At 38.2% G+C, this 27848-nt stretch overlaps 1 protein-coding gene and 1 long non-coding RNA gene across 2 annotated transcripts in view; one reads left to right on the forward strand and one right to left on the reverse strand.

Annotated features, from left to right (window-relative positions):
* LRP8 (LDL receptor related protein 8) overlaps positions 1-27848 on the reverse strand; it is a 225944-nt gene that overhangs the window by 106726 nt on the left and 91370 nt on the right. The window lies entirely within an intron of this gene.
* LOC148131216 (uncharacterized) overlaps positions 7582-27848 on the forward strand; it is a 39483-nt gene continuing 19216 nt past the window's right edge. Inside the window, exons 1-2 of the long non-coding RNA XR_015748586.1 lie at positions 7582-7607; positions 9244-9314. This is a non-coding gene — a long non-coding RNA (uncharacterized LOC148131216). The remainder of the gene's footprint in view (positions 7608-9243; positions 9315-27848) is intronic.

The raw sequence follows: 27848 nt of genomic DNA on the forward strand, positions 1-27848 counted from the left end.
CTGAGATGGACTGGCATTCATAACTTTTAGCTATGGTGGCTCTACCATCTACCAATGGTCGTCGACGACATCTTGTGTCCTAAAGTGGATGGGTTGAAGGATAGGAATAGAGCCTCAGATTTTTGAAATGCCACCGTGCGGTCTAGATAGATGCTTAACGCCCTTCGGACGTCAAGTCGATGCCATTAATGCTCCAGTCTATGAGATGGTTTCAGACAAAAATTTGGAAGCACCAACTCCTGTGCTCTGTGGAAGACTGAATTTACTTTCGGGGTGAACAATGGATCCAATCTGAGAACCACTCTGTCCACATGAAACATGCACAGGTCCTTTCTCATCAACAATGCTGCCAATTCAGAAGTCCTCCTTGCTGATGTGATCGCAATTAAGAAGACCACCTTATATGTCAGGAATTTGAGACTAGCGGTTCTTAAAGGCTCGAATGGGCCAGTTGTAAGTGCAGTTAACGCCTTGTTGAGCTCCCAAGTGGGTTAGTGGTGAATTACAGGAGGTCGTAAGTTTGCAGCACCCTTAAGAAAGCTGCGGACATGTGGATGGTGCGCTATGGAACGAAGGTCACCCCAGGATATCACCAAGGCTAAGGCCACCCCCTGTCTGCATAAAGTATTTGGAGATAGGCCCTTGGTCAACCCCTCCTGTAAAAAGTCCAATAATTGTCCTATTGATGGGGCGGTTGGGTCGATCTTAGACCCCCAGCACCAGCGACAGAAAGCGGACCACGTGGCCTCGTATATACGATTTGTTGAGGACCATCTGGATGCTTGTATGGTGGCAATGGCATGCTCTGAAATCTGTTGGGTCCTTAAACGGCTCTGCTCAACCTCCATACGGCTAGGCTGAGCCATTGTGGGTCCGGGTGAAGTACCGGCCCTTGCGAGAGGGAAACCTTCGACGGTGGAATTTTCCAAGGTTGTTCTCTCGACAGGTCCTGTAAGTCCACGAACCATGTTTGCCTGGGCCAGTAAGGGACGACCAATATCAATTCCGCTCGTTCCTCCAATAACTTCTGGATCAACCTGGGTATTACATAGAAGTCCGGGAGGCCACTGACATCGCAGGGCGTTGACGGCCTCCACCCGTCGGGTACCTTGAAATATACCGGGGCAATTGGGCGTTGAGGGGAGAGGCAAATAGATTGATCACCGGTTGCCCAAACCTCCGCACTACTTCCTGGAAGACAGACAGGTGTAGGTGCCACTCTGTCTGATCTATCATGGCCCTGCTGAGCCAGTCCGCTTGTGTGTTTAAGGCCCCTGCTATGTGCTCTGCCTTGAGCGAAAACAGATTGGCCTCGGCCCACTTGAACAACGTGGCCGTCTCCAGCATCAGAAGTTTGGAGTGGGTACCCCCGTCTGTTTACGTGGGCCTTGGTGGTGATATTGTCTGTCAAGACCAGAACGTGGCGTGATTGGAAAAGAGATAGAAAACTGCGTAACGCCAGATGAACTGCTTGCAGCTCCAACAGGTTGATGCTTTGTGATTGTTCGGAAATAGTCCAAATTCCCTGTGCAGTGTGGGATTGGAAGTGAGCTCCCCATCCTACCAGGCTGGCATTGGTTGTGATCGTTGCCATGCAAGGTTCCTTGAAAGGACACCCCTTGTTTATCGTGTTTTCTGACCACCAGCAGAGCGATCGGAGAACATTGTGCGGTACCTTTATCCGGACGTTGGAAGTGGCTCTTCCGGATCGCTGGAAAGGTAGCAGGAACCATTGCAGATCTCTAGAATGGAATCGAGCCCAAGGCACAATGGAAATACAAGAAATCAGTTTCCCTAACAGTTGAGACAGAACTGCCAGGGAAACCCTCTTTAAGGCTCTGATCTCTCTGGCCAAAGACTGGATACTATTCAACCTGTCCTGAAAGAGAAAAACCTTGCCCTCCATGGTATCTATCACTGCCCCTAAATGAACTAACCTAGTTGAGGGGATCAAATGGCTTTTATCCCAATTTATGGAAAAGTCGTGACCTTGAAGGGTCTCCAGAGTAATCTTGGTATCCAAATTTGCTTGATGTCTGGAAGATGACAAAATTAAAATATCATCCAGATAACATTGTAAACGAATAGATCTGATCCTGAGGGAGGTAGCCAAAGCCGCTAGGACCTTGGTAAAAGTCCTAGGGGCCGAAGCCAGATCGAATGGTAAGGAGATATATTCATAGTGCCAATCACAATAGCAAAATCTAAGATATTTGTAGTGAGCAGGTCTAATTGGTATATGTAGATAAGCCTCTGTCAGATCTATAGAGGTCAGGACATCATTCTCTCTGATGCTGAGCAGAATGGACTGGAGAGTGGTCATCTTGAATTTTCGATAAACCAATGATCTGTTCAGACGTTTGAGGTCCAGAATTGCCCTCCAGCGCCCCAAACTCTTTGGGACCACAAACAATAGAGAGTAACAGCCTTGACCCCGTTGTTCAGATGGGACCTCTCTAATGGCCCGAATATGCAGAAGATGATTGATAGCCTCCTGCATCAACGCTCTCTTAATGGGGTCCGTGGACCTAGGGCTCCTAATGAAAAAGTTCGGGGGGCATTTAAACTCTAGCGCCAAATCAAACCTAACAGAGTCCCTGACCCACGCATCAGAGATGGAGCTGTCCCATTGATCAGCAAACAATTTTAGCCGCCCTCCAATGGGAGCTGCTGTCAAGGACTCACTTGGGGCGATGAAAAAATCGGCCTCTGGTACCTCTGGGGTTTCTTCTGTTTTGGCCTCCCCGCTGACCTCTATCGGAAGATTCCGACCTATCCTGTCTAAAACTGTGCTTGTAGCCTGATGTTCTCTGCGATCTGGGAACGTATGGGCCTCGATAGTAGGGCCGAAAGGAACCCCTTCGAAACGACTGGGGCATTCTGTTTTCAGACCTCCGAAAAAGAGGGGGAAGCACTTTTTTGACAATGGATGAGGGCTTGATGTGCCTAGTTTAGCGGTGTTCTTTGCTTTGAACAGTAAAGATTTAAAGAGGTGCGGACGAAAAAGGCCAGAAAAGGTAGGTTGGTCCGGAATGAGGCCTTCGTCATCCAACATTCCTCGTTCTAGTGGGTCAGCCTCTGACAACCCCAAGTCCATCTGATGGATCGACCCCACCTCCATGGGAACATCCTGGTCATCTAATTCCACCTCCTCCTGAAGACCCTGGACTGGTATGTCAGGAATATTGGGGAATACCTGAGTTTGATGTTGCCCCATATACGCAAAGGATCGAGCAGACAGGGATCCCACTTCCGAAGTAGCCGAAAAGTGTCTGGTCCGGATGGATTGCTGAACTCCAGCTGCAATGTCCTTTTGTATTGCCATCTCCATCCATTGCCTCATTTCGATGGGAATAGTCTCAGGTAATCCCTCCTCCTGTCTTAAACCGGCGGTCGTAGGGATGAAGGTTGCCTCTGGGATTCGCCGGGCAGTGCTCATTGGAGGAGATATGGCTATGGGAGGCTGTCCAGAAATAGCCTGTCTGGGCTGGGTGGATAAGTCCAAGGGCCCCAACAATGAACTTGGACCCTGATCCTATTGTTGTGTTATAGCCATCTTGTCCACCTCCCTGGCCCGTTTCTGCAACTGCCCTTCCAAGGCTTGGTGCCATCTATGGGCATCCTTATCCGCCGCCTTAGAGGCCTTTTTGGGGCCCACTGACTTATCTCGGGACTTATTTGTCTTGGAGCGGAAGACGTTGTCACCTTCCATTGTGGAGGACTGATTCTCATGACTCTAACTTTAATTTTTTAAAAATTATTATTGTTGTTGTTTGTTGTTATTATTATTATTATTATTATTATTATTATTATTATTATTATTATTATTTGTACTAAGGGGTGATGCCTACCCCTGTGGTTGAGGTAGGTGTGTGTGTGTATATATATATATATATATATATATATATATATCTCCATATAGTATATATATATATATATATATATACACACACACACACACACACACACACACACACACACACACAAACGTGCCTATATCTACATGTAAAACTGTGTATATGGGAAACAGTATCTAAGGGTCCCCAACAAGGGAAACCCCCAAGCGCTCCAAGCAAGAAATATTCTGGATCCCTGGTCCCCAACAAGGGAAACCAACTATACAGGGCCTGGATGGATCCTTTCCTGTCAAAAACGTCCCGCTATTTGAAATGGCACTTGAGGCTTCACTCCAATGTAATGATCCAAAAGCAATTGCAAAAAGAAAAAAAAATCCTGTTTAAGGACTAGCCTGCTTATCCAACGCCAGCAAGATAAAAGAGAAATAATCCCAGGGAAGTGGAGTGGGAAGGTACTTGCCCCGGTCCCCAAGAAGGGAAACCAGCGGGGAATGGTGCCTGTGATATTTAGGCGCGAACTTGAAGCCAGCCGTTGAAAATGGCGGGAAGGCAGAATCTCCAGTGTTAATTGCCTGAGCAGTTTAATGAGCCACTGCTGCTGACTCTCTGAATTGTCAGATAAATGATCCTGTCAGTCGAAACGGCAAGGAGAAGTGAGCCGCAGCTGCGAGCGCTCCGCCAAAATTGCAGAGATAAGACGATTGGGGAATTAGATAAGCTAATTGCCTGAAGCGGCCGTCTCAGGCTGCCTGCGGAGTGGCAGGCTCCGCCAGCCACAAAGAACTGCTCTCAAACTGATCGGGGGGATGACCTAATAGAGCCACAAGCCTTGAAATCGCCAAATTAATTGGGGAAAATTTACAAGCCAAATTAACCCAAGAGCAAACCTGAATTTTAACTAGCTGAACCAGAAAACTGTTCCAGTCAGGGAGCGCACAACCTCTTACCAGGAAGGCTGAGCTAAAACTGGGGGACGCTGGGGAGGTGTCCCATGGAGGAGGAGGAGCGTCCCGGAGTTTTAAGCCCAGCCTTTCCAGAAGAGACTGAAGCACCTCCCACTTCTGGATGCTCTGAACAGCTCATGGGAGAAAAGATCTACAGTAGCAAAACATTTTGTCTGCTATAATTTCTTATGCACAGAAAAACTGGAAATATCTTATATTATATACTCCACTAGGATAAGCTTTTCAAAAACAGGTATCGCTTCTATTGTCAAAGCTTCAAGCAAACTTTGAGTGAGTGAACAGTTCTCACCATCAAGTTACACAGGACTTTTCCCTTTCATGGTGCCACACTGTGATCCCTTAGATCAATTTTGGTGTCATCCTAAAACTTCCCCAACTTTCCTTTTGTCTAGGTAAAGAGTTCCACTTTCTTTCTCCAAACTGAAGCCTAGATACTAACAGGCTGTCAAATGCTTTAATAGCAATAATAATAGCAAAATTATAGCAAGAAGGCATCTGTGTAAAAATGAGTGGCTAGCAGCAAAACAAAAGTGAACATAATACCACCATTGAAACAAATTCTGAAGAGAACTTTAAAATACTGGATAAGACATAGAAATCCAGACCAATACAAGGAGAGAAGTTCGATGAGATGACTAACTTTTTTCCTTGTATTGTTCTAGATTCCTATGACTTATCCAGTATTTTTAAAGTTGGAAAACTAAGGAGTATAGTCTAACCTGAATATACCATTTCGTTTTCCAGCTTTAAATGTTTTCTAAGGTCTTCTTCCTGCTTTAGATTTTCTCAGTATTCCTGTATTTTAATTTTAATTTCAAATATTTTGGAATTTAATTTCCAACTATAAATTTTATTTGAATTTAAAGATTCTGGAAATCATCAGGTTAATCTGGAGTTCAGATTAACCGAAGTACAGAGTTTAGGCAGCTCTTTTTATTTTAATTTTTTATTGTTTTAATACAACAGAAATACGGGATGGGTGGGAAGAAAACAAAGTTTAGAAAAATGAGAGAGAAAAAACACCCATAACTACATAAAATACCAGCAACAATTATGTATGTTTTAAAAAGATATACTGTTAATTTTTAAACATCAAATCTTGACCACATAGAATCATTTTGTCCAGTTCTTCCATTGCATCAATAAAGAATCAATTCAAAGGCTGGGAAAGAACAAGCCAGCTTTTGCCTTTGATGTAAGCATTTTTCCAAGAATATTAAAAAACCTCTTTTTGTGACAATCCAGACACAATAAAGACAAAGATCTTCAAGAACAGATAATTAAATAAGTAGTTCCATATATTAAAGTTGTCACAGGAAATGATAATTTATGCATATACAATACACATCATACATGAACATTTACATTAAGCACCACTGTGATATAGATTGCCTCAATCAGTCTTAACATCTATTTTTAGATTTCTAACACTGTCCAAATATTATATTTTATGGAACAACTGTAACTTTATAGTTGCCCTTTCTCAGAACCACCCCTAATCCTTTGAGAATTTTCTCAGGACTTGAAAATCTGTTTCTGATCTTAGATGTTGAAATTTAATAGATTCCTGCTTCCTACTGTCAAGTTCTCAACACCTTCCAAGTCAGTTGCCTTCATGCCCTTATCCATCACCCCAAGGGCTCTAAAGACTGTCCCAAACAAGTCACACGTTGTAAGTAGTGAGATTATTGCAGCCAGGAGAAAGAAAGAAAAAAGAAGGAAGGAAGGAAGGAAGGAAGGAAGGAAGGAAGGAAGGAAGGAAAAGAAAGAAGAAAGAAGAAAGAAAGAAAGAAAGAAAGAAAGAAAGAAAGAAAGAAAGAAAGAAAGAAAGAAAGAAAGAAAGAAAGAAAGAAAGAAAGAAAGAAGGAAGGAAAAGGAAGGAAGGGAAGGAAGGAAGGAAGGAAGGAAGGAAGGAAGGAAGGAAGAGGAAGGAAGGAAGGAAGGAAGAAAGAAAGAAAGAAAAGAAAGAAAGAAAAGAAAGAGTGAAGGAAGGAAGGAAGGAAGGAAGGAAGGAAGGAAGGAAGGAAGGAAGTCATCCTTACAATTGAAGTAGAAGGCGACAATGTTCTCTAAACTTCCAGGCCAGCAGTGACCATAATTTACAATGCTGAATAGTAATGGCAGGTAATGGGCATCATTTTATCTCACCTTTACTTCAAAAGATGCTGTAAAAAGAACATTCTCAGAAAATCTCAACCAAAATCAGGAGTTGCAAATTATTGTAAGGTGTTGGCAGACTAGAAATAAGTTTATTTTAATGTAGTTGTCCTGTTACAGCATGGATTGGAAATTTAATCATAATGTCATCAATTAGCAAATTAAATGTGTCTTTACTATGCAGTATTTCTTACAACAAAAGAAAATGAATAAGAGTAATGATGAATCTGTGCAAATCACTTTGTTTTGCTCTTATTTTAGCTCAGCCAGAACATTACTGGCCTCTAATGGTAGGAAAAGTCATTCAGACTAAATAAAAGCAAAAATGAGAAAGACTAGACACTTTCATTCCAGCTCATGAATTCAAAATTTAATTCAAGTTATTTTAGCTGTATGGTCCTGAACAAACAGAATATTTCACTGGAGAAATCCGATTAATTAAAACAAGGAAGCAAAAATCACAGAACTAGTCAAATAGGTTGGAAAAATAAACACAAGATCGAAAGTTCTGTTTGCTCGTTGAATTGGGAATTTTGCTACATCATCAAGTAATGACAGCAAGCAGTTGAGGAAGCAATTTCCCAATCCCAAATGAGCGGCAGGGAAGAAGTAGCAAGATAAATAGACTGTAAGTGGTCTTATAATTTAAGGAGGTCAATCTGTTGCATGACATTAATCATTCTTAAACGCAAGCCTTACAAAAGGAATGTTTTAACTTAATTCTGTGTATCAAAGAGTTACAACGTAATTATTTTTTCCAAGAATCATGTCCATGTAAGAGTAAAATTATAAGAAAGCTACAGTGGAAAATAATATCTGATAAAGTTGAAATCTCATTCCAAATGAGTTCAACTCTTGGTGACTTTAATGACACCAGAGGTGGTATTCAGCAGGTTCTGACCAGTTCTGGAGAAACAGTAGCGGAAATTTCGAGTAGTTCGAAGAACTGGCAAATACCACCTCTGACTGGCCCCGCCACCATCTATTCTCTGCTTCCCAAATCCCAGCTGATCGACTGGGTCTTCTTTTGTTGTCCTGCACAGGAGAACGGAGTTAGCTGGAAAGCAGGTTAGTGGGGTGGGGAGGGAATGGGGATTTTACTGTATCCTTCCCCTGCCACGCCCACCAAGCCACACCACCCCTACCAAGCCACGCCCACAGAATTGGTAGTAAAAAAAACCTAATCCCTCCACTGAATGACACCCATATTTCTTAATAGTATACAATAGTATATAGTATAGAGTTACTACTGCCTTCTGAGATGATTTTTTGACTTCACAACATCTTGTAGTTTAAGCTTTGGTGCTTCCTTTTCTAGCTCTTAGTTTATTATATTTATTCACTTCAACCTGCTTTGTTTGTTTTGTTTTTTTAATTTTTTTTCTGGTCATTGCCCAAATAAATATTACTGATTGTTTAGTGGTTGTTGTTTTAAATCCAGCAAGGTTGAGTGTGTGTGATGTCACATTGCTAAGTTTGCTAGGGTACTTACTGTAGTTCATCCAATATTGCTGCAAAATTTCTTTTCATTTGAACAGAGTTTGCGCTAGAGGCCATTAGTTAGGCTTAGCAGAACATGTCAATTGCTTCTGTAGGATATGCATTAATGACATCTAAAAGCTGTTTTTTCTTCTTACTTTTTATTTTATATTCCTTATGCCCTCAAATAGCACTATGCATTTTAAAAACAGTCTGCTACATTAACTCTAGCAAACACTTTTCTATTGTTGTCTATTCATATGTAGAAGAGAACAAATGCATTTATCATTACTCTTTAATTCACCATTTAGACCAGGGGTGTCAAACTGGCAGCCCATGGGCCAGATGCACCACATAGACCACGCCCACCCCAGCTCCACAAAAGGGAAAACTGTCACGGTATGTCACATGATGGCAATGTGACGCCGTGAGTTTGATACCCCTTTAATTTAGATGTTCTGTTTCTTTACATACAGGTAGTCCTCACTTAATGACCATTTGTTCAGCAACCATTTGAAATTACAATGGAACTGAACAAAGGGACTTACAACCAGTGCCCAAACATATTGGTGTTGCATGCAGTCACATGATTACAGTCAGGGTGCTTAGCAATCCATTTGCACTTATGACGGGTTGTCACTAGCCCACAATTATGTGATTGCCATGTGCAATCTTCCCTGACAGCTCTTCCACAAAGTCAAACAACCGCTTGGATTTTTGAGAGGGACTTTTTTAAACCCAGTCTTCCTTAACAGCAAAATTGCTGCCTTGATTTTGTCTCACAGGGTGGAACCTCCCCAGCAAGGAGCAGTTTTTTTCTCAAGGAGGCTCAAGGAGTTCCTTCTTCCCATGGAAGGTAGGGAACCTCAGTGCTGGGCACTGCAGCTCCTTTTCTCCACTCTAGCATGGCAGTTCCCTTCTGCGTACAGAGGGCAGCTGCCTACTCCGTTTTAGCAGGCAGGTTTTTTTTACTTCATAGTAACTACCGCAACAGGGATTGTGGTCATTGAGCAAGGTGGTCATGTGTCTCGCTTAACAACTGCAATGATTTACGACCTAAATTCTGGGTTCAAGACTATCTGAGGGGTCCTTGGTTCTCTCTGGGCTTGCTTGTTTTCTTTCAGATGTTCCATTACCAAAACTAGGTAACATCATCAGTCCTAGCACCCACGGACCCCTCATGTCAATCCTGAGCTACAAATATTCTCCTTTATGAGGACTATCTGTATTCAAAGAATAGATTAGGCAATGGATTCAGTGGAAAGAAAATCTGCATCTTTGAGAGATAGAAAAGGAATTTACCATTTAGTAATGGAACTGCATAAGAAAAAGTTCTCCTTACATTACAAGAATTCTGTTCACAAAAGGGGTTTATTATTAACTTATCTCTGGCCTGGCAGAGCAGGGATTATGGAGGTGGAATAAAATACTTGGTCTGTTCTCCACCATCCTGCTCGATTGTCAGCATTCTACTAAATAAGGCTACAGCATAAAAAAAATTAAGGGCAACCTAGAAAAAATAATCCTACATTCTTTTATATAACAATAAATGTTAACGGTAGCCAAGAACATCACAATGAACTAGGCTGTATTTCATGTAAAAATATTTTTACTTTGAACTGGAGTAACCTAGAATATTATTCTTATCATCATTGTGGCGCCAATAATACAGTTGACAAGGATGTACTGTAATCGGATTAGTGATCACCAATGGTATCAAAATATTTTCATAAAAATGGACAATACAGAGAGTTACATAAGCTGGTTTCCCATCCCTGCTCTAGAGTCCTCACTGGATATTTTCAAACAAAGAGTGGACAGCAATTTGGGATGACCTGATAATTCCTATAATAGGCAGGAGGCTGGAGTAGAAGACCTTCACAAAGCCTTCCAACCCTAGGATTCTTAAATACAGCCTGTTTATTTTTCAGGAAAGAGACACACACTCTACCTCCCTCCGTGTGTGTATAGCAATAGCACTTAGACTTATAGACCGCTTCACAGTGCTTTTATAGTCCTCTCTAAGCAGTTTACAGAGTCATCATATTGCCGCCAACAATCTGGGTCTTCATATATGTATATGTATGTCTTTTCCATGTTTCAGTTCTACTTAACAGATACTACACTAAGCAGAGAATTTTAACACAATTCTATTTTAACATATCTTGACAGTTGAATAATTTCAGTTATGAAGATATCATGCGGAAAAGACTAAAAAATAATGAGGAAGAGAAAAAGAGGTTCAAAGAAGGAAGAACTGATAACATTATGAAGCACTGGAAGAAAACAGCATTATATTTTTTATCACAAAAGTGTTTAGAGGTTTCAAAGAAATATTTATTTCAATACAGTGTGGCCTAAACATGCTCCCAATCACACAGAGCCTTATTTATAATAAGAGCATTTGCATATTTTGTATTTAAGGAAAAACTAACCAATCTTTTATGAATAAGTTCATAATACCTCTTTTCTGAACAACGTATGAAGCCTAGGTATATTCATTTTTTAAGAGGTTGAGATCCATCATAGAAGCTGATGCATAGGATTTACAAATATTGGGGGGGGGAGGGGGGGAGAACAGCATAATTAATGACATTTTTTTCCTGTGAAAGCTGATAACAGATATCAACAGTGAATTTCTATAAGGCAGTCTTCTTACCTTAAATGTAAAACCTTATGTATACTTTTAGAAATATACAATTTGTAAAAGTATATTTTAAAAATGCCAAGAAGTCATAGTTATGAATAAATTTTATAATAATAAGTTTTATAATCAGTACAAAGCCAACAATTAGAAATAATAGAGGCTTAAACAAAAACAACTTAAAAATAGCAACCATCCATTGTCCAAACAAAAAAAGGAACAATTTTTTAAAATATAGCATTAGGATGGTTCATTGGTAATTTCCAAAATAGGTGCCCAGAAGATTCCAATATGCATAGTTTGAATAGATGACGATGTTAAGAACCTTCTGATACATGATCAGAAGTGGGGTATACAATATTCTTTGGCTCTTGAGGGGCATACAACCCAAAACCTGAATAGTACCAGGAGCAGTCACAGCCAGGAAAATTTTTAAATTTTTCTTTAATTTAGTTTTGTTAAATATGATCAATATTTGTCATATATTAATCAAAAAAAGATTACTTTCTATGTTAGGCAATAAGCTTCCATGACTGAAGGAGGACTTCAACTGGGGATCTCTTTGATCTGTTCTGTCTCTGTAAAATGGAGGATCTGTGGCAAATGGGCACACTAAAGACTAAGAGATCTATTCTACACCATCTTTCTCTAGATATAATACATTTCAATTATACCATCCATTACACCAAGCCAAAATGGCTATAATTACTGGAGATGACAAGGCTTGCAGTCCAAAATTGGTGAATGCAATAATGCTAGGAAAAACTATTCTACAAAAATAACTCTCTAATTAACTCCAACAAATATTTATTAAATTTACATGCTGTCCAACTCACTAACCTGAGCGGCTCTGGAAGATTTACAGTGGCATAAAGACATATAATTAAAAGCATTAACAATTGAATAAAAGTTAAAAACCAAGAGCTCAGGTGGTTTAAGGGATGGACCTTATCTCTCATTCAACCAACACTTTCATTATAGTGTGCCCCAAGCCAACTGGCAGAGTCAAGTTCCAGAAGGATTGAGGCAGATCGCATCTCCGATGGCAAAATGTTCCTGAGGGTAGAAACCATGGCAGAGAAACCTCTTCTCCTTTACTCCGCTAGTTGAAATTCCTTGGCTGATGGGGTCCATGGAAGTCTTCTTCTTCAGAGTACACAGGCAGGTCAATTCTATTGGGACAAGATGGTTTCTCAGATAACCTGTTCCCGTGCTATGAAAGGTATGATAACACCTTGAGTTAGACCCAGAAGGTGACTGGCCTTCAATGCACTTATATGACAGGCATTAAATGCACCACCCTAGGAGCCTCAAGAACTCTCAGTGCTGCTGTATTCTATATCAGTTTTAGCTTCCAAATACTATTCAAAGATAGCCCCATATAGAGGGCATTGCAGTAATCCAAATAAAAAATGACTAGAGCATGAATGACTGAGCGCAGGGTCTCACAATTCAGGAAAGAGCATAACTGGTGCACAGCATGAAGCTGCATGAAGGCTCTCCTAGCCATTGACTGCTACCTACTATTCGACCAGGAATCATGAGTCTAACAGAACTCCCAAGTTGCACACAGGGTCTCTGGGGTAATGTGACTCCATCCCAAAAATGGTTTATCGTTCCTGCTGTTTGTAACATGGAACATTTAAATGTTGAGTATTTCCAAGGAAGAATTCCAATTTAACTTATAAATGTTACTATATATAAACTAATGCTGATTTAGTCAAACTATTGAAATAAAATGTTACTTCAATAATTGACTTAATGGTAAAATAGAGGTTCACTGGCAGATGTTTTGAAAATAATGAGACATCTTCCTTTTCATGCACAATTACAAATGACCAGTTAAAGTTAAATATGAATTAAATCACTGAACAATAGGAGGCTACCTGTATTGTGTCAAATTACCTTCCTGACATATTTGCAGTATAAGCAAAGCTTGGATGTTAGAAGAACCACCGAGTCAAAATTAATTACGATGAAGAAATAGTAGTTGATCCAAGCAATACTACCAAATACAGGGGACCAAAATCAGAAGAGCCAGGACCAGCTAATTCTAGAGCTCCCACAGTTCTCAATAATTCAGAATACTCTCTCAAACAGTCTTTTCCATATTAAAATAAAAGTGAAAACTAAACTACCTGAAGGTATTTTTTTAACCACATTTTCCCCTTTTATCTTCAGCTGTTTAATGGGTTTAATCTCGTCACTGTGTGTTGCTGCTATAGTTCTCAAAAGAAGAGGCAGAAGAGATTTCTTTTATGCGTAATGCAACACCCTGAACTTTTCCTTTACATCTTAATCCACTTAGAGGATATAAGAATAAAATAGGAACTGTTTTGCCCCCTGCTGACAACAGGCTCAGGAGGAAAAAGGCTAATATTTGGTGGATTTACCTAAAAACTAAACCAAGCAAAAAAAAATACACATACAAAAACCCCTCAATATATTCGACAAATTAGAGCCATTAGAACAACAAACAATTCAACTATCTTTGAAAGAGAGAGATCCAGCAAAAATAAGATGGAGGGAGAACAGAGCATAGAGCAACTTCGGAACAAAAGAAAGGAAAACTGTAAAGCTTCACAGCATGAGAAGCCACTACAAACCCCCCCCAGAAGTTTTCAGGGAAGAGGTGGTGTTATTTAAAGGTTTGATTAACAGCTAACCACTTGTACTTTAGACTTTTTATTTCCCATGAGCCTTGACATTCTGAATGCCACATGAGCACTAGGAAGAAACAATATTAGCTTCTACAAATAAAAACCTAAACCTGCCCATGCTGAGAAAATGCAGCAATGATTTATTTCTCTACAATCAAAATAATCCTTATGGCTTTAGGCTTAGATGCAGTCAATGTCCTTGGCCACCAAGTTGGGCTGGTATGCCTTTTTTTGATGGGGAGTAGCAACTTGGGAACTACTGAAAAAATATGTTGAGAATATTTTTTTTAAACAAATTTTATTAATTTTACAGACAAACAAAACATCATTAAACATTAAAGACATTGAACCTCTTTCCATTATAAATTTTACAAGGCAAATAAAACATTGTTTTATACAATACAATTCTAATATATCCCATTTCCACTTAAATATTTTTTTAGCAAATTTCTCATTATTTCTCTTTACTCTTATTCAATTACATTTCTTCTATATTTATCCATTTTATACTCATCATATTCATATTTCCCTCTGCCTTGTTTACAAATATTCCTCTCGCTTTCTCCCAAGGTTTTATTAAATCTCAATCAGACATACACACACAAAACACAAAAACATAAAACTTCTTTTTAAAAAGTAGCTTGGCCCCGGATTACCTCTCTTTGTATGGACTTCAATTAAATTCATGTTCAGCTTATATGCCATTACCTATCTTATTACCCTTCTATATCTTTATTATAACTTCTCCCCGCTTTCCACTCTTCTTAATTCTATTTTATTTATTTCATCTTAATTTAAATCATTATATTTGTATCTTTTGTCCATTCTTTTCAATTATCCATTTATCTCATTCATATTAAAAAAAAAATATATTTCTCCTGAAATCACTAATCGAAGTATGATGCCTTTCCATCGCTCCCCTACATTAACATCTAATTCCCTATCTAATTCTGCTTAGTACATTCTACTTACTAAAATAGTAAATCCATAAAGTAATTAAATATATAATTAAACATTAAATCTCATAGCATTCCAATTATCTATTTCAAAAACAAATACCATAATAATAAGTTCATACGAACATCCACACAATAGTCAATTAAACTCTATACTTAAACTAAATGTTTTAGACATTCCTTTTAATATTTTATTAAATCTTAAAATCTATCATTATTAAACCTTTAATATTTTAATCTTTACTTAAGCCTTATAAAATTCTAATTTTCTAATTCTCATACAAATACTACAATACTTTCATGTACCTTGCAGAAACATTTTAAAACAAAGTTATGCATTACCCATTATCCATAAAAAAAGATTTCTTCTCCACACCTTATTTCATACCCTTTTGGCTTTTTTCCCCCTTCTTCCTTCCTATCTTATCCCATCTGGTCTTTTTTACCCCCCTTTGCTCCCCCCCTCTATTGCATTTCTCTTTTCTTTTGCTTTCTAACAGTATATTGATTTTGCATCTTATTTTCCTCTTTCTTTGATGTTTTTTTAAGTCTTATGTCCTTTTAAACTCACTAAAGATGGTCTTCTTCTTCTTCTTCTTCTTCTTCTTCTTCTTCTTCTTCTTCTTCTTCTTCTTCTTCTTCTTCTTCTTCTTCTTCTTCTTCTTCTTCTTCTTCTTCTGTATCCTCCATTAATTGCTGTGTTTGTTGATAAGTAGCAAACGCCATTTCTAAAAAGCAAAAAATTTCTCTCACACCGTCTTAAACCATTATAAACCTTTTCTTCTTCTTTTTTCTCTTCTTCTTCTTTTTAAAACAACCAAGATAATTCCAAACTTAAAACAATTCCCCAAAATCCCAAAGTCATCAAACAATCCAAACAGAACACAAAGTTCTTCACACTTTTTCTTCCTGGGGTGATATCAGTTGGCAAGGGAAAAAAAAAAACCCAATCTGTATTTTAAAGTCTCATTACAATTAACTTCCAATCTCAAAATCTTCCAGGCATCTCCTCCAGCAAAATCTTAATGAAAATTTTCTTTTTGTCCTCTCCCTTCCCACTTATAACAAAAAGCTTTAAATTTTTACCTTCTATAAAATAGCAGGATTTTCAATATCCATTTGTTAAGTCCATGTGGAAGGAGAGTAAACTTTCTCTTAAAACACTTTCACTCGCCGCTTGTAAATCTCTTCTGGAAACAAAGTATCTTTCAAAAAATCCGAATTTTCAGGATATTACTTGTATTACTTGTATCTTATAGTCCAGTTCAGCCAAGAAACTTTCGCTTCAGCACTTTCTCTTCCTCCAGCACGATCTTGTCCAGCTGTCAGCTTCTTTGTGGCGGCCATTACAGACCGCCGCTCCACCGCCTTGAGAAAGAGGGTTAAGCCGGGTGGGGAAGGGGTCTGCGAAGACCCCAACCCCCTGTCCGGATCCCTCCTATCTTGGGCTGCCTCTTCATGACATCGATGGATCGGAGGCATCAAAGCGGCTAGCGCGGCAGGGATCGCGCAGGATCGCAAATCCCTGCCGCTCGGGAAGCCGACAAACCGGAAGTTCTAAAAAAATATGTTGAGAAATTTTTGAGCCACTGAAGGTTGATAAAATATTTAGATTGTCATCATCTAAAACCACAGAACCAGCCACAGAGACAGAGCTGCTGGTTTTCCTATCTTGCCTATCAGCCAAAGTAGATCACACTGCATATCCTTTTGACCAAGAAAAGAATTCTAAAGAACCATTGAGGCTATAAAATAGAATGTCATGTACTCAACACAGGAATAACAATTTAATAGAATAGAATAGAATACTTTACTGGCCAAGTGTGATTGGACACAAGGAATTTGTCTTGGTGTAAATATTCTCAGTATACATAAAAGAAAAGATACATTTGTCAAGAGTTGAGAATCATAAGGTACAACACTTAATGATAGTCATAGGGTACAATAGGCAATCAAATCATACTAGGAAACAGTCAATAAAACTTGTAAGGATACAATAAGCAACAAAGTTACAGTCATACAGTCACAAGTGGGAGGGGATGGATGATAAGGAGTGATGAGAAGATTAACAGTAATAGTAGTGCAGACTTTGTAATACTTGAACAGGGTTGAGGGAATTATTTGTTTAGCAGAGTGATGGCTTTTGGGGAAAAACTGTTCTTGTGTCTAGTTGTTCTGGTGTGCTATTAGCGTCGTTTTGAGGGAAGGAGTTGAAATAGTTTATGTCTGGGATGTGAGGGGTCTGTAAATATTTTCACAGCCCTCTTTTTGACTCTTCGATTGAAGGCAGGTTGGTAGTAATTGTTTTTTCTGCAGTCCTAATTACTGTCTAAAGTCTATGTCTGTCCTGTTGGGTTGCAGAACCAAACCAGACAGTTAAAGAGGTGCAGATGATAGACTCAATGATTCCACTGTAGAACTGTACCAGCAGCTCCTTGGGCAGTTTGAGCTTTCTGAGTTGGCGCACCACCAACAGATGGCTTTCTACTAATTTTAGCCAGAAACAATGCAGGAGAACCAACCATCTCTCTAAATAATTGGACCTACTGTTAATACTGTTCTTATTCTTACAAAGTTTTCTTAGCATTTTCCCAACATTCAAGAGGCATCTGCCATCCAAATGCAAACTTTCTGTCTATCTATGGTACCATAGTTGTTACCTTAAAAGACTCCTATGTATTCTTATTTATCTGTTCATTTTGTATAGTATTAATATATTTATTACCGTATATTACACATATAATTTGAATGTCTTAATATTACACAAAACTCCATTTCACTTTCCCCCACAGCCTGACTCCATTGACTAGCAGTCTCTTAGGAAAATATGAAAATATGGCATACCTTCCATATTTTTCTACACTCCCCAAAAAAAACAAAAAAAACAACCCCAATCCATCTGCTTAACTGCACCTGCCTCAGGGCTTAGGGTTTCAATTTCATTAGTTGAAAACATATATCTTCTTTCATGGTTCAGAGAATTTTCTGCCTACAGAATCATAAGGAATTATTTATCTTAGGGTCTGCTTTGATTGTATTTAAGTACAAGCAAAATATCTGGAGATTACCCAGAATAAAGGCACTGCTAACAATCAAAGTCTTTGGATCAAAATGAAATCCTTCAAGGCATTTCATTCGATGTATGCAATCTTTCCTGCTGCAAATCAATACAATGCATTCATTTGTAATTATATTTTTACAAAGGACCAAGAACATTCAGAAAGTCCTTTAGATGATAGCAGACTAATTGTCAAAGCTGCTGATTGACAAGCCTGCCTCTTTGCAGCCAGCCAATTTGGCAGAAATGTATCAATTTGGTACTGCTACTTTAAAGTTAGAATCAATATGTATAGAACCCTTAGCTATTGCATGGCATGTTGCTTGGTTAAGTTAACAGAAAAAAGGAAGTCAATTTTCTCCAGTTGAAAATTTCAGTATCTCCACACTACAAAGATTTTCATCAAGTGTAACAGAGCTCTGTGCCAGAGGCATGCAGAGGTTACACCACCTTTGTCAGTAGGACAAGAAAGACATTGCACCATTGTGAAAAATCACAATGCATGTAAAAAAAGGGAAGGCTTTATGCTGCAGCAAAATTTGCTTCACAACAAGGTGGCATAGCTTCCCTCATTTTAACTGCATTTATCCCTTTAACTGCCTCTGCATGGACGTTCCTATCCCCATAACCATGGCTGTGTAGTCATTCTGGCCAAGTTGTCATTGAAAAGTTGCATTTATGCATTTCAAATTGTTCAAGAAAGCTTAAAGCTTTACTTTGGTAATAGCTTCGTGAAGGATGGTGACTGACTAATGCTAAAAAAGGTTTCTAAAAAAGATAAAGGTCATGTCAGGTCATGTCTGACTCTAGGGGATGATGCTCAACTCCATTTCCTAGCTGAGGCAGCCAGCATTGTCCAAAGACACTTCCATGGTCATATGGTCGGCATGACTATATGCCAAAGCACATGGAACACTGTTCCTTGCCACCAAAGTGGTACCTATTAATCTATTTGCATTTACATGCTTTTAAACTGCTAGTTTGGCAAGAACTGAGGCAAGAACGGGAGCTCACCCTGTCATGCAGTGCTGGGGTCTTGACCTGCCAACCTTCTGGTCAACAATCCCAGCATCTCAACCGCTAGGCCACCAAGGTTAGTCTGAGCTTGATGTATAACACCAATTTAACTATCTCACTAATTTAGATTGTTAGATACTGCTGCATCACATTGGCCCCCATCCCTACCTCTCATACTTCTTGTTAGGGTTTGGGAATTAACCCCTAGCAGAGTATTGCAGCAGTAGTCAAGCCAGGCAACCAAAGGAGAGCGGAAGGGCCCCAGAGTATACACACACTGAACACAAACACTGTTTGTAGTTTAAATAGTTTTTAATCCAGTTAGAGTTTAAGCATTGTCATTCAGTCCATTAAGTCATTCACAGTATTTCCATCCAGTAAGACTCACTAGTATAGTCCAAGTTAAGAGTCCTTGCAATATCTTTATCAGCCGATAAAGATATCTTCTCCTCCTCCGGTTTCACTCTCCAGAGAAACAAACGCTGGATATTCAGTAAACAGTAGCAAACAATAACAGTTCAGTCACAGGCACTCACAGTCAGTAATCACAGTTAGTCGCAGCAGCACACAGTTACAGCCAGCACACAGTTACAGACAGTTACAGTAACAGACAGTAAACTCACAGTAACAGCCAGAGACAGTAAGCTTTCCAGCTTCTAATGCTTCCTTATATTGTAACTTCTAACCGCACCCTTAATCGGCTAATTGCCTGCTGCATTGTGCTTAAAGTGATAAGCACTTAAACCATGATATCTAAGTTTTATATATTTATTCACCCAAACCATATTTGGTATCAATGTTATACCTAACATACTCCCCTTTTGGGTGAAATAAATATATAATACCTTTACAATCTTATCCCATATTTTTCACAACTCTCCTGGTGCTTACGGCACCTTGGGCTTTAGTAAAATTATCAGCTAAATTGTCCTCCGACATACAGTACTCTAGCTGAATCATCTTACTTCTTACAGATTGTCTCACGTTTAGGTATCTTAGATCTGTATGCTTGCTCCTTGTTTTTACTCCAATATTTGTGGCCATTTGAATTGCTGCCTGATTATCTTCATGTATAATTATAGGATAATCTACAGTTATACCTATATCAATTAACATTTGTTTATACATTATTAATTCTGTACATAACAATGATAAACAGGAGAATTCTGCCTCCATAGTAGACAAACTTATATGCTGTTGTCTAATTGACTTCCAGCCTATTAATGTCTTACCCAGCATTATGGCTGTTCCTGAAGTCGACTTTCTAGTGTCTCTTTCTGATGCAAAACTAGCATCTGCATAAGCACTCAAAATTAAATCACCCTTTGGTTCTAAATACAATGAATAATTCATTGTCTTTTTAAGATATCTTAATATCCTCTTAGCTGCAATCCAGTGTCTTTCACATGGTGCAGAATTGAATCTAGCCAATTGATTCACGCAGTATGAAATATCTGGTCTAGACCAATTACTAATATAACTCAAACTACCAATTAAAGATTGATAAATCACCTTATCAAACTCAGGGCTTTGTACATCAGTGTTGCTAAACTCCTGACTCATTGGAGTCTTAGCTGGCTTACAAAGCTCCATCTTGTAATCTTTTAGCAATTTGCTTATCTTATCTTCCTGAGATATCTTAAAACCTTTCCGTGTTTTCATTATATTCAAACCGAGATACTTCTTTATCTCCCTAATTGCTTGATCTTTATTCTCTTTCCTAATGATGATATTATTTTATTTGCTTCATCATTAGTTTCAGTTATCAAAGCAATGTCATCTGTGAATAGTAATAATAATGATACTTTCCCATTTGTCTCCCTCTTAAACAGACATGGATCGGCTAAACCAGCTTTAAATCCTATATTGTCTAGTTCCTTTACAATATACTGGTTCCATTCATAGCCTGATTGTTTTAGACCATAGAGGCTTTTCTTTAACAACCAACAATCATTATTATCCTTATTTTCACTTTTAATACCAACAGGTTTTTCATATAAATAATATGTTTTAATGGGGCGTGCAAGTAAGCAGTTTCCACATCTAGATGGTTAACTATATAGTTTTTACTAGCTGCCCACACTAAAGCTGCCCTCAAGGTTGCTGCCTTAAGACTAGGTGCAAACACCTCATCATAGTCATTAGCATTCTGCCTAAAACCTTGGGCTACTAACCTTGCCTTATGGATTAAATTACCATCTTTATCTATTTTTACCTTAAATATCCATTTGCAGCCAATGGATTTCTTTCCTACAGGTAATTTGGCATTCTCATACACCTTCATATCACTTAATGAATTCAGTTCCTTATTCATTGATGCATACCATCTTTCTTTTTCCTTAGTAGGATACTTTTTAATTTCTTCAACAGAATTAGGAACTTGATTAATCTGGCACACTGTGTTAGCCTGGTACCTATCAGGCGGTCTAGATACACGTGTAGTTCTTCTGGGAATTACAGGGCTTACAGGAGGACTTTGTTGAACTACTACCTGTTCATCTTCCTCATCCTGTTCAGCTATTGAATCTGTTTCTTCCTTCATGGGCACTATCTCATCCTGTATTTGTCTCTTTACTTTATTTTTAAAGTTACAGGGATAACTAATGGGATTTCTATAGGATTCAATAATTACATCTTTATTGGCATCCTGTTCTAATTTCTCCCATCCTTCATGTTCTAGAAATTGGGCACTAGCACTACATAACACTTTAGATGTGCCTTTCTCCCAAAATCTATATGCCCTATGGTTTGCCTGATAACCAACGAAGAAAAATCTTTTAGCTCTATGTTGCCCTTTTTTTCTGAGTTGTGCAGGAATATGCACCCATGCTGGTGCACCAAATGTGTGCAGGTAACTTAGATCAGGTTTCCTGCCATGCCATCTGGTGAATGGTATTTCACCTGTTGTTGTATTAACAACGTTGTTCAATATGTTATTAGCACATTGTAGCCTCCCCACAAAGAATCAGGTAACCCAGAATCATTTAACATTGTTCTAACCATTGCCTGTAGTGTTTGGCCTCTTCTTTCAATAAAATCGTTATGTTCTGGCCTGTATGGAGCAGACTTCTTATGCTCTATTCCAGCTACTTTAAGTCTGTTCTGGAATTTGTTATTAACAAATTCCGTGCCATTATCTGTCACCAGGGTTATCAGTTGACGTTTAGACTTTCTTTCAGCAAACCTAAGCCAATTGAAAAAATGTTGATATGTTTCAGTTTTGCTTTTCATTAAATAGCAAAACCCATATCTAGAATAATGGTCCATAATGCTCAATATATATCTAGCACCCCCATACTGGGTTTCTTTGGACCTATGATGTCTGCAAATACTACTTCTAAAGGTTCTTTTGTTTTGAAACCATTTAGCCTATTTGCAGGCAATACCTTGCTCTTATCTTCACAGCAAACATTACAACGCAAATATTTATCACAAGGTTTTAACCTTATTCCTTCAGATAACTCAACTGTACGTTTTAGCATTTTAAAATTTACATGCCCCAAACGCCTATGCAATAAATGGATACATTCATCATGAGGCTTTATATTATTAAATACAGTTTGAGCCTCCCCTTTCTTACTATTATCTAATACATATAATGTTCCATTTAAAGCTGCAGTTACCCTTTTGTTATCTTTTCAATTATGCAATTATTTTCCTTAAAAGTAATTACATAACCTAATTTATCTAATACCCTTACTGAAAGCAAATTAAACTTTAGTTGCGGTACATACAACATTTTTATATCCTGGTTTATGTACGGACAACGTGCAAAACCTTGACCTTTCGCTTTCAGGTTCCAGCCGTTAGCAAGAGATATATGTTGAGAACTTGTAGACATTTTTATAAATTTTGTCTTATCTCTTGTGATGCAGTGGGATGCGCCACTGTCAACCACCCATAAATTATTCTTCACATCAGAGTTGTTAACGTGGCTAGTTCAAATGCTTTCTTTGGCTTTTTTACATTCTGGCTTTTTCTAGTAGCCTGCCTGTAATCTCGGTTAATGAGAGGCTTTCTTTTGGCAATACCTCTAACGAAGTCACATAGTCATCATAGCTTTGATCTAATGAAGATAATATTATGTAGACTTGTTGCAGTTCATTAAATATAAGCTCTTTTTCTTGCAAATCTTGAAAAATGCTCTTCATACAGTTTAAATGAACTAACATATCTCCATTCCTCTGAAGATGCGTTCAAAAAGCTTCCGTGTAAGATTTATATGTGCTCCTACACTGTCCCGAACATAAATCTTCCTGAGGTTCTCCCAGCAGTTTGCAGCATTTTCTTCTCCACGAATATGGACAAGCTGCTGATCACAGAGAGTCAGTCCTATGATGCATAAAGCCTGCTCATTCTTCAGTTTAAAGTCTTGTAACTTTTCGTTATCATCATCATTAGCAGGATCCCAGCTACTCACATCTGGTGGGTTTGCTATAATGTCCCACAAACCTTCTCTGCGTGAAGTAAACTACATTTCATTGACCATGAAACATAGTTTGTTCCATCCAGCCTGGATATCATGGACAGTTGTGACAAATTTACTTGTGCCATTACTCTTCAGATATTTTGACTATTTTAAACTAATTAAAACAGTTTGTTTTTACAGTAATGTGCAACTCACACCAACTCTCTCTGCTATATCCTGGTTAGTTAGACTATGCTGCTGGGCCCATAACCAATGTTAGGGTTTGGGAATTAACCCCTAGCAGAGTATTGCAGCAGTAGTCAAGCCAGGCAACCAAAGGAGAGCGGAAGGGCCCCAGAGTATACACACACTGAACACAAACACTGTTTGTAGTTTAAATAGTTTTTAATCCAGTTAGAGTTTAAGCATTGTCATTCAGTCCATTAAGTCATTCACAGTATTTCCATCCAGTAAGACTCACTAGTATAGTCCAAGTTAAGAGTCCTTGCAATATCTTTATCAGCCGATAAAGATATCTTCTCCTCCTCCGGTTTCACTCTCCAGAGAAACAAACGCTGGATATTCAGTAAACAGTAGCAAACAATAACAGTTCAGTCACAGGCACTCACAGTCAGTAATCACAGTTAGTCGCAGCAGCACACAGTTACAGCCAGCACACAGTTACAGACAGTTACAGTAACAGACAGTAAACTCACAGTAACAGCCAGAGACAGTAAGCTTTCCAGCTTCTAATGCTTCCTTATATTGTAACTTCTAACCGCACCCTTAATCGGCTAATTGCCTGCTGCATTGTGCTTAAAGTGATAAGCACTTAAACCATGATATCTAAGTTTTATATATTTATTCACCCAAACCATATTTGGTATCAATGTTATACCTAACACTTCTATCAAAATTTCAACTCCTTTTTTAATCTGAAGCACACTTCAAGATTGTAATTTTTAAAAAAAATGCCAGAAAATTTGGGTTACGTTGCTAAAGAATTCTGCGATTGCCATGGCTCCACCCCACAAATGGTGAAGTCTTGAGCAATTACACAGTGATAAATCAGATGGTAAGTCAACAGGACAGCCCTTTCCCAACTTGGAAAAAGGCCACTGACTGACAACCTGCCAATGCAACATCTCCTATAGAAGTGTTGGTAATTCCAAGGAATCACCTGAGGCCAAGCAACAGAGGGAGATTGCTTGAGGTAAATTTCATCAATGCCAGTAGTGAACCAGGCTTTCAATCAATTTGCCCACAAGATTGTCAGGGAAATCCCCAAGCACCAACTGGAAACCAGAAAAGATCCATAAGGCAACAGGAGCAGAATGGATCCAGCCTACAGAGGAAATACCAACGGTTTATCTATCTGGACGAAGAAATGTACAGACTATGAAAGAAGTCAGCTCACACAGTAACTACCTGGAAGTGAAAATAAAGTGAACATATGTCTGTTGAATATACAGTATATGCTTTCAATTAAAAAACCGATCCACAGGGTGGATTCCAGCGCTTTAACAATTCTCAAAACATGAAGAATAGTTATCATAACAAACGGTGAACACCTTCCTATGGGAATATGCCTATCTTATTTTAGTAGCAATCTGAAACACAAAGCAGATTACAGAGCACAGCACAGCAGTCATTGATACAGTCAAGATACATGGGTATTCCTCAATGCATGTTTCTGAACACAATCTTTTCCCAGCACCTAGTCAGGCTTCATTGGGTGACATACTTGTTTGGATGCACAGGCAGTCCTTGACTACAGCAGTTCATTTAGTGACCGTTAAAATGGCATTGAAAAAAGTGACTGATGACCGTTTTTTACACTAACAACTTTTGCAGCCTCCCCATGATCACCTGATCAAAATTCAGATGCTTGACAATGGACTCATATTTATGACGGTTACAATGTCCCAGGGTCAAGTGATCACCTTTTGCAACCTTCTGACAAGCAAAGTCAATGGGGAAGCCAGATTCACTTAGCAACATCAACTGAAGTGATTCACTTAATAACTATGGCAAGAAAGGTCATAAAATGGGTCAAATTCTATTAACAAATGTCTCACCTAGCAACAAAATTTTGGGCTCTATTGTGAGCATAAATCAAGGACTACCTGTAAACAGCATGAATGCTAACTGTTGAACTGTATCTCTTTCCTTCCTTTCACCTTCATCATTAATCTGTTTTAGAAAATCCTAGAACATATCAAAGAACATATCTTAATATGCTGAAGATATATAGTAAGAACAGCTGTTCTTTGATTGACATTTATTGATTTTGGATTCTATTACTTATCCTTAACTTCATAATGTTTTTTTTATTTATTCACAAATTGTGTTCCATACATTGCAATAAATTCTCAACTTCAGCAGATGCAAACTGCTGAGACAATAAATCTTCCAGAAAATGTGGTGGACTGAAATGATAGAAAGTACCCTCCACAGTCCTCTGTTAACATAGTATATCAAAGTCTGCACCACTTTTGGCCATGATAATTAATTGAAAGATTTTCCTCACTTTAATAGTAGCAAACAGAATTTTGAAGTAGGCTACTTCATAAGAACATCATTAAAGCTGAACAAGGTAGAGTTATCTCTGTCTGGCTCTCTTTCATTATTTAAAATTTTGAGAGTCTGCACTGCAACCTTTGCATATTAATGCACTCAAGAGAGAACTATATAAAATAAAACTATTCCCTTGAAATAAAGTTGCTTAAATAAATAAATAAATAAATAAATAAAGCTTTTGCATGGAAGCCAGGAGATAGTTCCCTATCCAACACCATCTGAATTAGCTGTGACTTGCAGATCAGAATGCATCTTCAATGTTTTTAGAAGTGGAAAATTTGTCAATTATTCCCATGCTCCTCATTTACTACTATATATATCAATCAAATAACAAATCCATCTTAGCTCCTCTAAGGCAAAGCTTCTTTCTGAATATCATTGATGGGATTGAGATTTCTACAGGTTCTATAACAAAGCAAACTGTCATTTATTTTTTTGTATGCCCTTTCATATAATTAAATTTTATTTTAATGAGAGCCCTGGGACGACTGGTCATTTTTTTCTCAATACAAACTTGCATTTTGCCAATTTTAAGCACACTTACTCTTTCGAGATTGCTTTAAGGATTAGCAAAGGCCACTAAGGAATTAAGGAATTTTGTGGAAGGGGGAAAAAAAACCTGGATGGAATTGAATATTTTATTTGGCCAAGAGTGATTAGACACACAAGGAATTTGTCTTCTGTGCAGAAGCTCTCAGCATACATGCAAAGCCACAGAATAATAATAACCAGCATAATAATAATACCAATAAGAGGGAATAGTAAAGAAGATAATGAGAGTAAATAAAAATGATACAGACAAAAAGGAGTCCAAATTCTATCTATATCTAGATATATTCAATAGGAAACTTAATTGTAATATTTTTGAAACATCAGCATATCATTGTACATATATCACACTCACACGCACAAGGGAAGCAGAGTCTTCTACAGTCACTGAAATACCAACAGCATTTTTAACACTAGGGTATTAGGATTATCCTGGCAGGCAAAGAGTTTTATGGAGTTCTGAGGAGCTGCATTCGTCCATCAGACCTTTTTAATTTCCCACATGAACGCCTCTGTTAGCTCATGGTGTGTTTGGGCATGCTATAGTTCAGCTGAGAAAGTGCCTAACCCAACTAAGGCAACATTCTCCATTGAATACCCAAATTAATAATTAGTGCTCTTTCCCAGCAATATTCAGGTGCCGTTTGTCACACAGATGGCTAATTTGCACAGGGCTATTTATGCCAGACAATTAGCTAACTTTCTCTCGAACTAAATTACCTTAAATGAGCATAAACCTGAAGAGTCAGCTTTCTGTAGGTAGGAGGCACACGAAAGAGAGAGCAACGGAGGGTTACAGGCATTCTCAGGATGGCTGGGCTGAAAACATTCAAATATTTTTCTTTCACACTGCAGAATTGCCACTATTCTGTACTCTGAACTGAAATCCCCTCAGTGGAGCAGAAAAATAAGCAATTTTTTTTAAAACAAACAATAGTTTTAATCCAAATTCATCAGGAGGTCATAATCAAGGCTTCGATGATGCTATATAAACATTTCAGGGAGTACTCAAATCCTTTTTTTTGTAGATTTTTTTATTTTTATTTTTAAACACAAACATACACATACAAAAACATAAAATCCTCTTCCATTTTATATACATAGTGTGTCAGTTGGTTATGTATCTTTTGTGCCATACTTTTGTGGTCATTTACTCACAATTTATATCAATCTTCACATTGTCAAACTAACATATGTTTATATATTTATTAGTTATTAATCATCCATGGCTAATCTATTTATTCCATCGTTTTATACAAGATGTTCCACATTTTATCTTAAAATTTATGTTATACTTTCAACCAGTGGTTATATATATCTGTATCATGTTTTATATCAATCTATTAGATTTCTATCACAAAATTATCTAGTCTATTATATTACCATGCCTTTTTATCCAGCCATTGATAAAACAAATCCCATATCATATAAAATTGCTTTTCTTCTTGTTCTCTAATTTCAAAGGGAGTACCCAAATTTTTTATTCAGTTTTTTTTTACTTGGGCTGATTTGTTGCTT

Source organism: Notechis scutatus, chromosome 3 (assembly GCF_049901735.1).
Source record: "Notechis scutatus isolate UNSWTSFEM ecotype Mainland chromosome 3, rNotScu1.2, whole genome shotgun sequence".
NCBI classification, from domain to species: Eukaryota; Metazoa; Chordata; class Lepidosauria; order Squamata; family Elapidae; genus Notechis; species Notechis scutatus.